A 14,238-nucleotide genomic window follows, 5' to 3' on the forward strand; every position below is an offset into this window, starting at 1 on the left:
AACAACGCACAAACTGTGTGTATCCCCGCCCAAGATGTAGCAAGGACAGGGAGCAACACACAGTTTGAGGAACAGAGGTTTCCCCAGTAACTGCTGTACACAAAGCAGCGCAGAGCACACAAACACTGCTTTATCAGGCATATAACATGCAAGATGAAATGAAAATTACATCCAAAATTGACTAGACTAATTAAAGATAGTCTTCCTTCAGAAATACAGTGTTATAAAATCACCTGTGCCTCGTTTTGATTTCTAAATGTGCAGTAAGTTAAAGGCAGGGTAGGTAAGAAATTTATAAACAACATTCTTCCAAATTTGTTTAAACTTTCTATATATATCAATGCATAATTAAAATGTAAGTACTCTGATAAAAGAGTATAAAAATCGAGTAACTCTAGACCGTTTAATCTGTATTAAACGCAGCTCATTATTTCCATTCGGGACGAAACATAGGATTGGCTTAGGCGACTGTCACTCTCTCGCAACCATGGCAACCACCCTTTTGCCACACATGACCTGCCCACTTGCGCACGCACGTTTGATTTGAGGAATTTAAGAGGCACGGATCCTAGGAATACCAAAACAATGGCAGAGAAACAGCAAGCAAAATTCACAGTACCAGCCTATGCAGTTAGTAAAGGCAAACCAGGCAAAAAAAGGAAGACAGTAACAGTACAAGAAAAGACAATGAACAAAAAGTATTTGGATAAACAAATAAATAAAACGCGATTTAATATGGGCATGGCTTTCCAGCGATGGCGAAAACTGAGAGAACTCAAGTGCTCCTTGCCCTGCACTTCGACCACCCCGTCCTCTACTTCCTCGGACCCTAGTTGCACGGCCTCTTGCACGACCTCCTCTGCTTCGCCCTCGACCCCGGACCTGTTCTCGAGTTGACGATGCGGTACTTGTCTCTGGAGTGTAGTCCTCAGCAGAGTCAACAATGCTTTCATCATGGAAACTCTTACATGCAGAACAACGTATATGTTATGAATCTTACACGAAATTCATCTTCATCACAGTGTAATGATGGTAATGGAAAAGCGTGTATAATGCAACCTGTTTTTAGCTTTGCCTTATAGATAACTAGCTCGTTAGCGCATCAGAAAATATATATTTTAAACTTTACCAATATCAATATGCTAGCTTGATAGTGAGTACTAAAATACATCTTGTTTGTTTATCTTTATTATTATAAAGTTATTTTTATTGCATGTGATTCTGACATGATGTCACTACATGCACTGTGCTCCTTCCTCTCTGCTCGTCTCAGGTAAATAATGCGTCTTCCAGCTCAGTGGTCGGAGTCGCACGTTCATGTGTTTTGGGGGCGTGGCTTTGGAAGGAGCCCAGAAGGGAGGGGGTGGAGTGAATGGAAATAATAAGCTGTCTTTAAAACAGTAGTGAGAGGTCTACAGACACTCGATTTTTATACTTTCTTTTTCAGAGTACTTACATTTTAATTATGTATTGATATATAATTAAAGTTTAAACAAATTCGGAAAAAAAGTTTTTTTATACATTTTTACCTACCCTGCCTTTAAGTGCTCATGTTTATTCAACAAAGCATTTTGGAAAATCGGTCTTTAATATTGTGAGTGCCACAAATAAATAAATGTATGGGAAACACATCCCATAACACAACCACCTGAGCCCAATTCCAGTCTACTCATCACCTTAACTTTAACTGCTTTTGTAGATGGCGCTATAGCAAGACTGATAAACAAACACAGACAGGAAGTTGACTTAGGGCCAGGCACGTGCACCCAATGAAACTGTCTATAGGGAGATGAGAGGATTTGTATTACTTACTATTGAAGAAAGTGTAATGGTCAACTTGGATCACGTGTGCCTCAATAACATATCGCATTACAGCCTTGACGTTACTGAATTTCAGTCAGAATTGTGCAACACTCAAACACTGTTTACGGATACTGTAGGAATGAATGAGAAATGATGTAAGCTGAATTCTACTTGTTGCAAAAAGTCAGTGACTTCTCTCTTTTTTATTTTTTTTATTTTAAATTTTTTGGTGTAAACTCTAAAAGTGGTTCAATCCGAAAATATTGCTTAGTGTGAAACGTGTGAGATTAGCTGGTAGGATGTCAATTCATTAAATGAGAAGCTGTTTCCTCTAAAAAGCTGTTTATTTAGCATAGTGAAGTCTCTACTCCATTGACATCCATTAAAAAAGAAAATAAATAAATAAATAAAAAATAAACTCCTCTGGTGTCCTTTTCCATGTACTTGCAAACGGGAAGCATTAGCATATTTTTTTTATTTTATTTTGTTTTTATTTTATTTATTTTTTCTCCTAAAGGTTGCAGGCTTGTCCTCTGGATTTGGCTTAAGTGTTCTTTTGGTCTGATGTGGAAGTCCATGGAAACAGTAAACAGATCACTGTTATTGCGTTTTTTGTCCACAAAAAAATGTGCCCTATATCCACATTTGGTAACTCACAAATGAGCCAAATTGTCATGTTGCTTTTTGAGTTGTGTATCCTCAGGTGAGATGTTAACAGATTTATTTGTTGAAATGCAGTGAGGCTTTTCTGTAAGATTCCATGGTTCCCTTTCAAGGGAACTTTGAACTGCATCCTCTAGGTGTCGCTATGGGTAACACCTCATGGTGACCTGTGTCTGAAGCATACGTACACTAAAAGAACACCAATGGATTGGCCAGCGACAGCCCCTAATGTCACTACCGGCACGACTATGGATAAATAGGCGCCAAGAGAACACGTCACTCTCTTCTTTGTCTTTACTGACTGTTCTGTTTGAAGTGTGCATCTCAAAGAACTGGTAAGAGTTATCTTTCTCTGTCTATCATGGCGACTACTTGCAAGAGTTTAGACAGTGTGTGTATCTATGTAAGCATTATTTGACACCCGATGACACATACAATATTTGGGTCATTTGTTTCAGTGAATAGCATGCAAAAGATGTCTTTGAGAAGGCAGTCTGCATGCATTGTGAGTGTTTTTTTCTATGAAAAAGCTCCGTTCTCGTTTGTCTCTCTTGCCGAGGAAAAAAGAGAAAAAGCTCACAACAGTTCAGGACCCGCCGCTGCTGAGGCAAGGAGGAGAATGAGCTCATGGGGATCATAGGTGGATCTGGCTGAAGAGTTTAGAGAGGAACTTTCCCTTTCGCGCTCGTAGGCGGCGGAAAAAAGAGCCTCATGAGGAAGATGTTATATCTTTAACACTTTCCGATACTGAGGTTAGATCAGAGACAGGCACAGAAGGCTAGTGTCGTGACTCACACTCCTCGCCCACCTGCAGGTAGAGGTAAAAGGAATTTTTGGACCCACTTTATATTAAGTGGCTTTAACTACTATTTACTTACATTTTAATTAATAATTTAGTACAATGTACTTATTGTGTACATACATGTTTTTACATTGTACTTACCCATACCTCCAACCCTCTCCCTAACCTTACCCCTATCCCACCTCAATAGCAGCAAAAGTGTTTTACAATACAATATGAACACAATAAGTACATTGTACTTATTTTTTTTTTATGTAAGTACATAGTAGTTAAGGCCACCTAATATAAAGTGGGACCGAATTTTTTAATTGGTTAAGTGGGAACTTCTTGCATAACAGTCTCCTATGCTGGACCTATGCTGTTTTGGTTGGTTTTATGTTCATAGTAACCAACTTACTGATGGTCCGTACTAAAGGGAGTCGCCCCTTGAAGTGGGGCTCCAGCGCAGGAACCATGGTGGGTCAGTATGATCCATTCTGTATATACAGTGCGGATCCGGATCCGGCACCTTTTTGACGGATCCCCCTCCACCAGGGGCGGCGTTTCAGTAGCAAAAAATGAACAAAATTAAATTCCATTTCTTAAATCCTCAACCACATCACATCTTTTTGGGGTGAATTATGTCTTATTCCTCTCGTCGCGAAGCAAACAGTAAAATAAAATAAAAACTTGAACAGTCTGGCTGCTTTTTCTTCTGTGTGGGCGTATTCAAGCCAAGCGCTTCAGTTTGAATCTGAATAGCGCGTTAAGCGCGGGGGCATGGTCACATTAAATATAATGAAGGGAGACATGAAAAACATACAACGTGTTGTGGATTACTTTATCTCAGAATATTAGTTTTCAGCAGCACTTGTTTAGATTAAAAGTAGACATTTCAGGCTTTCTATAGATATCTCTCTCATGTCTCTTCGTTGAGTATTCATGGAGTTACAGTTCATTTTAATGACGTGTTTGTAAATGAAGATCAGCGCACACAAAGGCTGCAGACAGCGCACCTTGTTTGTTATCTTTATTTTATAAGTGCACAAAGGTTTTTTGTTATTATGTCTGTATCCAAAAAAAGTAGACCCTTTACAGATTCGATTGATGTATTGCTCTTATCTGTACGATTAAAACTGAGAGTGTAATTTAAGTTCGTTTCGGGGTTATCAGGAGAAAATGACTCAAAACGCATATATGCATTAATCAACTTTAAATAACATGATAGTTTTATGGGGGAATTTAATTTGCTCAAATACCTAGCACAATAAGTGTCTTTCTCTATATTTTTCATAGGTTAATCCATTTTTCTCACTGCAGTGACAATCTGATCTGGATACTGACTGCATCCAATGGCTATAGTGACCTTGGAATAAGAAACAAACAGACTAATATTAGCGTAGATGCCATTCTTATGGGAAGTGTTCCCGGTTCCGGTTGTCCTAATTAATGCAGCCTAAAAATTCTTAGAATATAGCTCACCTAGCTTCCTAACTGCAGACGAAGTATTGACAGAGCAGCCATTGAGTCTTAGACAGTGTTCCAGTTTATGACATGCAGAGTTTTTAGGTCCTATAATTAACACCTATGTTATATATATATATATATATATATATATATATATATATATATATATATATATATATATATATATATATATATATATATATGCATTCCATTCGTTTTTCAAATTGTTATGTTTCACCGGGCCATGAAGAAATATAGAGCTGAGTATTATCAGAATAACAGTGAAAACAAACCAAGGTTTTTCCTGCTTATATCTCCCAAGGGTAACATGTAAAGTGTGAAAAGCATTGGCCCTAGTTCTGAGCCTAAAGGCACTATGTACTGCACTTGTGATTGATATGATGCCTCTTCAGTCATTGCTACAAATTGATGACAGTCAGATAAGAATAATTTGAACAATGCTAATGCACTTCCATTAATGCCGGCATAGTTTTAATAGTCTATTCAAAAGAATGTTGTGGTCAATAGTGTCGAAAGCAGCACTAAGATCCAGTAACATTAATAGAGATATACAACCATGATCAAATTATAAGAGCAGGTCATTTGTAACTGCATTGAGAGCAATCTCAGTACTATGATAAGGTCTAAATCCTGATTTGAAACCCTCACATATACCATTGTTCTCTAAGATGGAATATAATTGTGAGAATACTACCTTTTCTAGTATCTTGGACAGAAAAGGAAGATTCAAGATTAGTCTGTAATTAACTGGTTATCTGGGGTCTAGTTGTGTTTTTTGATGAGAGGCTTAATAACAGCCAGTTTGAAGGTTTTGGGGACAATTCAAATATAAATGAATAATAGTCAGGACCTTTGATGGAATAAGGGTCCAACATGCATTTTGTTTGTTTAGATGATTTAATAAGTTTATACAAATCTTTCTCTCAAATAGTACAGAATCAGTGAAATTGGGATCTATAGTCAACTGTCTGATGTAATACTGTATATCAGCGGTTCTCAACTCTAGTCCTCGCACTCTCCAGCTCTGCATATTTTGCATATCTCTCTTTAACACACCTGATTTAGATAATCAGCTCGTTAGAAGTGAGCTCCATGCACGAACCGTGCTCCCATTGACATGGTCCCTACAAAATGTTCATCACTCCCTACTCTCTGAGCAGGGTAAACCTATTGAAGTTTACCTCACTTCGGAACATTCAATCACGGATTTGCACTGCACAACATCTTAACACACAGACAAGTGTGACATCTTATACCTCTGTAAATAAATACAATTTAAATTCACATATCACACACTTCAATGCACTTAGAAATTGAAATCAAGTCAAGTCACCTTTATTTATATAGTGCTTTAAACAAAATACAATGCGTCAAAGCAACTGAACAACATTCATTAGGAAAACAGTGTGTCAATAATGCAAAATGATAGTTAAAGGCGCTCATCATTGAATTCAGTGATGTCATCTCTGTTCAGTTAAATAGTGTCTGTGCATTTATTTGCAATCAAATCAGAGATATCGCTGTGGATGAAGTGACCCCAACTAAGCAAGCCAGAGGCGACAGCGGCAAGGAAACTAAATTCCATTGGTGACAGAATGGAGACAAAAACCTTGGGAGAAACCAGGCTCAGTTGGGGGGCCAGTTCTCCTCTGACCAGACGAAACCAGTAGTTCAATTCCAGGCTGCAGCAAAGTCAGATTGTGCAGAAGAATCATCTGTTTCCTGTGGTCTTGTCCTGGTGGTCCTCTGAGACAAGGTCTTTACAGGGGATCTGTATCTGGGGCTCTAGTTGTCCTGGTCTCCGCTGTCTTTCAGGGCAGTAGAGGTCCTCTCTAGGTGCTGATCCACCTTCTGGTCTGGATACGTACTGGATCCGGGTGACTGCAGTGGCCCTCTGATCTAGATACAGACTGGATCTGGTGGCCACGGTGACCTCGGAACAAGAGAGAAACAGACAAATATTAGCGTAGATGACATTCTTCTAATGATGTAGAATGTACGGTGTTATGTGAACTGTTTCCGGTTCCGGTTTACCTAATTAATGCAGCCTTAAAATAATTTAACGGATTTGGATATTAAAAGCATATTAGTATGTTATGTGTATGCCAGGTTAAAGAGATTGGTCTTTAATCTAGATTTAAACTGCAAGAGTGTGTCTGCCTCCCGAACAATGTTAGGTAGGTTATTCCAGAGTTTAGGTGCAAAATAGGAAAAGGATCTGCCGCCCGCAGTTGATTTTGATATTCTAGGTATTATCAAATTGCCTGAGTTTTGAGAACGTAGCGGATGTAGAGGAGTATAATGTAAAAGGAGCTCATTCAAATACTGAGGTGCTAAACCATTCAGGGCTTTATAAATAATAAGCAATATTTTAAAATCTATACGATGTTTGATAGGGAGCCAGTGCAGTGTGGACAGGACCGGGCTAATATGGTCATACTTCCTGGTTCTAGTAAGAACTCTTGCTGCTGGATTTTGGACTAGCTGTAGTTTGTTTACCAAGCGTGCAGAACAACCACCCAATAAAGCATTACAATAGTCTAACCTTGAAGTCATAAATGCATGGATTAACATTTCTGCATTTGACATTGAGAGCATAGGCCGTAATTTAGATATATTTTTGAGAAAGAAAAATGCAGTTTTACAAATGCTAGAAACGTGGATTTCTAAGGAAAGATTGCGATCAAGTATCACACCTAGGTTCCTAACTGATGACGTAGAAATTGACAGAGCAACCATTAAGTCTTAGACAGTGTTCTAGGTTATTACAAGCAGAGTTTTTAGGCCCCATGATTAACACCTCTGTTTTTTCTGAATTTAGCAGTAAGAAATTACTTGTCATCCAATTTTTTATATCGACTATGCATTCCATTCGTTTTTCAAATTGGTGTGTTTCACCGGGCTGCGAGGAAATATAGAGCTGAGTATCATCAGCATAACAGTGAAAGCTAACACCATGTTTCCTGATGATATCTCCCAAGGGTAACATATAAAGCGTGAAGAGTAGTGGCCCTAGTACTGAGCCTTGAGGTACTCCATACTGCACTTGTGATCGATATGTTACATCTTCATTCACTGCTACGAACTGATGGCGGTCATATAAGTATGATTTAAACCATGCTAATGCACTTCCACTGATGCCAACAAAGTGTCCAAGTCTATGCAAAAGAATGTTGTGGTCAATTGTGATTTTCCAATAAAATAAAAATAAAAATTCCAATAAAAATTGTAAGATCCAATAAAACTAATAAAGAGATACACCTACGATCAGATGATAAGAGCAGCCAGTTTGAAGGTTTTGGGGACATATCCTAATGACAATGAGGAATTAATAATATTCAGAAGAGGACCTATGACTTCTGGAAGCACCTCTTTTAGGAGCTTAGATGGTATAGGGTCTAACATTAGGGCTGTGGTACTCGAGTCCTGTCTCGGACTTGGCCATTGGACTCGCCAAGTCTTCTAGTTGGTCTCGACCGAGTCCAGCAAAAAAATAAAAATAAATAAAAAATGTATCCTTCAAAACAAAACCACATTTGCATGATGTCGCGACTGAAAACGTGTGGAAAACGCTAGGCGCGCCGCTCTCCTTATTTCCAAAGCACTCTGTAGCCTGCGCTTGCGCTCCAGTGGTGTCTGCTGTTGCTGGGCAACCATGACCCGCTCTCCATGATGACGCAGAAGTTTCAGCAAAGAATAAATGGAATTCCAGCACTTAAAATCACTTGCAGTAGCTCTGCTAATAGATTCATTTAAAAAATGGCTATCCTTGTACAACTATGATCATCTGCTTCTCCATCTTAGCTTTCAGTATTGTTCCGGGAAAGGATGTGCATGACCAGCGGTGCACTTACTGCGACCTGAAAAGTTTAGATGTTTCTAATTTAATTTTCTACCTGTTAGATTGTGTTTTATTTACGTCTACACCTAGATAGCCTTAAACGTATCCTGTACAATAACGAAAAACTAATTATTGTTGTACAGTATAGGGGTTGCAAGACTACTGATTTCTACTAGTCGATTTTTTTAATAAAAAATGCTTGAGTTACTCGGCTATACTCGTGGTTCATGCTATTGTAAATGAAAACACATTAAATAGTTTTTTTTTTAATCAATAAACGCGTATTAATGTATAGCCTTATGCAACAATTACATATGTAAATTTTAAAAACGTTATAATTATGACATTACATATTTACATTTTCATGTAACAGACAGTATTTGTATCTGTAACAATCACAAAATTTTTCCTATCTGCATTCGGATACAACATCGTACAGTTACTTGATAAGACTGTTATGACTTTTTTATATTTTTTTGTAGTTATCACTGAACAAATATGTTGTGTTAAACTGAAATAATTATTAATTTCTAAAATAATATCATCATGCAAGCAGAGATATGTCATGACAAACGTTTAGTGATCATTTGAACACGACTGAATCCATTTAATGCACACATTTTCATTACGCAGAACACTTTGAGCGAGTTAATGAACTTCACTAAACAGATGTGTGTGTGCCGCGCAAACCAGCAAAAGGTAAATATGCAAACATGTAGGACAAGTAGACAATGTATCCGTATCTAAGCTGATTATTATCCTACTCTTGAGAGAGAACTGGTTTTTGAGAGGCTGAGACGCGCAACGCTGCTGTTTGATTGGTGAGCGCGCTGTGCTTATTCCATTCATTCGTATCATATGGTAGCCTAAGCTTTCATTATTTGCCTTTTAAATATATACAAATAATATAACGTGTAGCTATGATGTATTATTATAGGTAAAATTTCACTCATAAAGTTTACATTCATTCACTTCTGGCGCTGATTCCCCGGCTCACCTGTTATCTAGCAAACACCAGACTGTGTCAGCTTCAGCCGAGTATTCAGGCAGAATTATTCCTTGTGCGTTATTCATTTTTTAAGCCATTATCCTTGCCATTCCGAATAAGGTATTCGGCTTCAGGAACAACCCTAATTATTACATTACATATTTTATTTTTACATGCAACATAGATAAGGTCATATAGTTACAGTTCCACGCAATATTGTAATTCTAAAATTCACGTCGTACTTGCAAACACTGTATGTATTATGGTTAATGCATGCCGGAGTAGTCGATTGTTTCCGACAGAGCTCGACTAGTCTATGCAAGCCCTAGTATAGTATGACAAAATTTTTGCTGTATTTATGTGCGCATGCCCAGTAGAGCCAAACGTATCCATTCTAGCCTTGCTGCGCGCATTTGTCATATATATTTTGCGTGTGTCTGTGCACTGTGCCAAGGCATAGTCATATACATTTTTGACCACAGATATAATGTCAACAAAAAATAAAGTACATAAAAATTATTTGACCTTACAGTTCCAAACTTTGTTTATCCAAGTTTAGCTCCCAGGGTCGGACTGGGGGTAAAACCAGTACTCATTACCAGGGCCCCAAAAGAAGAGAGGGCCCTTGAAAAGTATGAATCTGAGATATATATTTTTTACCTGGATATTTTCATGGGTGGGGGGCATGGGGGCCCATCAGGACTGCTTATGCATAGGGCCCGGGATCTTGTGTAACGCCCTTGTTAGCTTCAACCCTAATTATACACACTTGAACCAGCTAATCAAGCTCTTACTAGACACACTAATCTTCCAGGTGTTTTAAGGCCAGTTGGAGCTAAACTTTTCAGGACATTGGCCATCCAGGATCTAGTTTGGAGAACCCTGTCCTACAGAGTTGTTACTTTGCAAATGCTTTTTGATCATTACAGATAATAATGTACAATTATTTTCTTAGAATAGGAGATATGCTTTCTCTCGCATCACAAACATTATCAGTAGTTAAGTATGTGGTCTTGAAGAGGACCCTTTTTTCTTTCATTTGGAATCGGTCTTGGACTTGGACTCAAAACTTTTGGACTTGGACTTGACTTGGACTCGAACCTCTTTGGACTCGGTCTTGACTCGGTCTCGACTAGTCCTGGACTTGGACTTGACTTGGACTCGACAAAGCTGGACTTGACTACAGCTCTATCTAACATACATGTTGTTGGTTTTGATGATTTAACAAGTTTATACAATTCTTCCTCTCCTATAGTAGAGATTGAGTGAAACTGTTCCTCATGTGGTCTATAGTGCACTGTCTGATGTGATACTGTAGCTGACGGTTGAATGGTTGCAATTTTATCTCTAATAGTATCGATTTTAGAAGTAAAGTAGTTTATAAAGTCATTTCTGCTGTGGTATTGGGAAATGTCAACACTTGTTGAGGCTTTGGTTCTTCTATAAGGCTCTTTTCTTCTAAAAGAGAAGAAAAGTAATCGGATCTAGCAGTTTTTAATGCTTTTTTTGTATGATAGGTTACTTTCCTGCCAAGCAATACGAAATACCTCTAGTTTTGTTTTCCTCCAGCTGCTGCCACTTCCACTGATGCCAACAAAGTGTTCAAGTCTATGCAAAAGAATGTCGTGGTCAATTGTGTCAAACGCAGCACTAAGATCCAGTAAAACTAATAGAGAGATACACCCACGATTAGATGATAAAAGCAGATCATTTGTAACTCTAAGGAGAGCAGTCTCAGTACTGTGATACAGTCTAAATCCTGACTGGAAATCCTCACAAATAGCATTTTTTTCTCTAAGAAGGAATATAATTGTGAGGATACCACCTTTTCTAGTATCTTGGACAGAAAAGGGAGATTCGAGATTGGTCTATAATTAACTAGTTCTTTGGGGTCAAGTTGTGTTTTTTTTGATGAGAAGCTTAATAACAGCCAATTTGAAGGTTTTGGGTACATATCCTAATGACAATGAGGAATTAACAATATTCAGAAGAGGATCTATGACTTCTGGAAGCACCTCTTTTAGGAGCTTAGATGGTATAGGATAGGTTACTTTCCTGCCAAGCAATACGAAATACCTCTAGTTTTGTTTTCCTCCAGCTGCGCTCCATTTTTCGGGCTGCTCTCTTTAGTGTGCAAGTATGCTCATTATGCCATGGTGTCAAACTGTTTTCCTTAACCTTCCTTAAGCGTAAAGGAGCAACTTTATTTAAAGTGCTAGAAAAGAGAGAGTCCATAGTTTCTGTTACATCATCAAGTTGTTCTGAGGTTTTTGAGATTAATGGTTACAATTTATGTTTAACTCGGTTCCCGAAAATTATAATCCACATGTAAAAACTATGTGCAGCACATTTTGGTGAGGACAGCTTGCTGAGGACAGCTTCCTCAATCTCTATCAGTTTAATGCCAGATTCGCACAAAGATTATTCTTGAAAGATGGAGCAGACCACAACTGGTAAGTGTATTTTATTATTTAAGTTGGTGCGTTTAACAGTTTCTTTAACTTATTACACAAAGGGCAACGCTGTTTAGCTTTTTCGTCAGTAAAAACGCTCCTGTGATTATAAGTAAATCTCCAGCACATGCTCCTGCGCACTTGCTTCTCAAAACTAGCCCAATCGCATTTCCAGAAGGGCAGCCTGCGCTCAGCTGCTGTCGAAGCACAACACAGGAACCGCTGTCCCAATCAGAACTTGTTACTTATTTCTGAAGGAGGGACTTTATAGAACAAGGAAGTCATCAGCCCATTTTTATGACAGTGAAAACAGCGGTATACAGATAGGTGAACACGTTATATTGCACACTGTAAACACAATCAAAGCTTCAAAAAAACAAGAAAAACGGGACCTTTAATGTAAATAACAATTTCATTTAAACATTCATGTTTCAGTGCTCTGGAATGCTTTTGACAATGGGATGGCCCTAGATCCTTTTGGTATTAGACTTTTTTTTTAAACCCTATTAACTTGTCATTCTGTTCTTTTTTATCATTCTTTACTCTGAAATGTCATATTACAGAAATAAAATTGTTTGCAAACATTGATTCATGCTGACATTAAGATTTCTTTGTATAAAAAAAGACTTGTATTGGACTAAACATTTCTGCTTCAAATTCTAGTGTTTTATTATTATTATTATTATTATTATTATTATTATTATTATTATTATTATTATTATTATTATTATTCATAGTAGTGGTAGTAGTAGTAGTAGTATTTTACATAAGCAAAATAAGATAAAAAAAATAAATACAAATAAAATAATAAAAAAAACCTCAAAATGTTAATGAAGTATGCTGTGTGTGAGTGTGGTTTGACTTACTGATGTTAAACAGCGGAGCTGTGTATCATTGCCTTTTGAACTGCTGGGACATTTGACTGTGGCTGTTCCAAAGGTCTGTAAGGTTGACGGATGCCGGCTCGATTCACTCGGGTCTAATTGTCTGTTTTCTAAAAGCTGAAGTTATCGGCAACTGCCACATGCTCAAACGCTGAGGCGCCACCCCGGCACAGCTAACCAGAGCAGACTAATTGCAATGGCCTTTTCATCATCTCGAATCAACCACTTTTCTGCACACACAGGGGAAGAGGTGCCCATAAACACACAATCACACACACACATTCTCTCCACTTCTCACAGATGGACACATACAGAGAGTAGTATGGTCTGTATCACTCTCAAGGCAGCCTCATCCAGCAGTCTGAGAAGCACTTAGCAGAGAACCACACTGACCTCCAGTGTACACCCATACCTGCCGGCCTTAACCTGATTTCAGCAGCCGTTTAAGAGGGCAGGGAGGCATGGGTAGGGAGGGTTGAGGGTTCAGTGGTACTGGAGGGTCCTGGCAGCTGGCCGGTCTGTCTGACATTAGATCAATAGTGTCTGTACTTGGGGTGTAGTCGGGTTGACAGCAATCCACGTGCCATAATTGGACCAAAGCTGCAGCTAGGCCCATCCCACCACCCTCATCGGCCTAATACCTCCCCACCCCCTTTTCTCAAACTAGACTAGCCCCCTGTGCATCAACCACCCCTCCCCCACAGCACTGTCACATCTGTGATATGTCATCCCAAATCTCTAGTGTCTCCACAGGAGACTGGTCACTCCTTACTCTCATTTCCTTGGCTCCTCCTTTAATTTTCATTTTCCTTTCCTTTATTTTATTCTTTTTTTTCTTTCTTTGAGTCATGCAAATGTCCACTTAAAAAGATGAATGCCAGCCATATTAGAATTGTTCTTCATGCTTTATGCAAAAGAAAGATTTGTGTCATCTGAGGATTTCACGGGAATAAATTCACTGTTTATTTGCAGAGATGCCCTGTGGAAAAAAAACAAAAACAAAACAAGAGATGATTTGGTTCAGCTTATTAAACTGAGAGGAAGGCTACACAACAAGCCTCTTGTGAAGAGTAGCAAACAATAGATGGGCCATGGATGAGGTGACTATATATAAGCCAAAATAAATGAATAATACCAAAATGTAAAATATGGCAGCTGAGAGGTCCCTCACCCTGTTTCCAATCTCAGAGATTTTTGTATCGCAGTCTCACTGAGGGACTTGCATATTTCTAGAGCAAATATTGACTGAAACCTTCAGTTGAATTTCAAATGAATGACTGCAAGATTTCATTCAAAGCCATGACTGAAATATTTGTGCAAAGCGGCAGCACTTGCCA

The sequence above is a fragment of the Carassius auratus genome, chromosome 34, assembly GCF_003368295.1.
Source record: "Carassius auratus strain Wakin chromosome 34, ASM336829v1, whole genome shotgun sequence".
In the NCBI taxonomy this organism is placed as follows: Eukaryota; Metazoa; Chordata; class Actinopteri; order Cypriniformes; family Cyprinidae; genus Carassius; species Carassius auratus.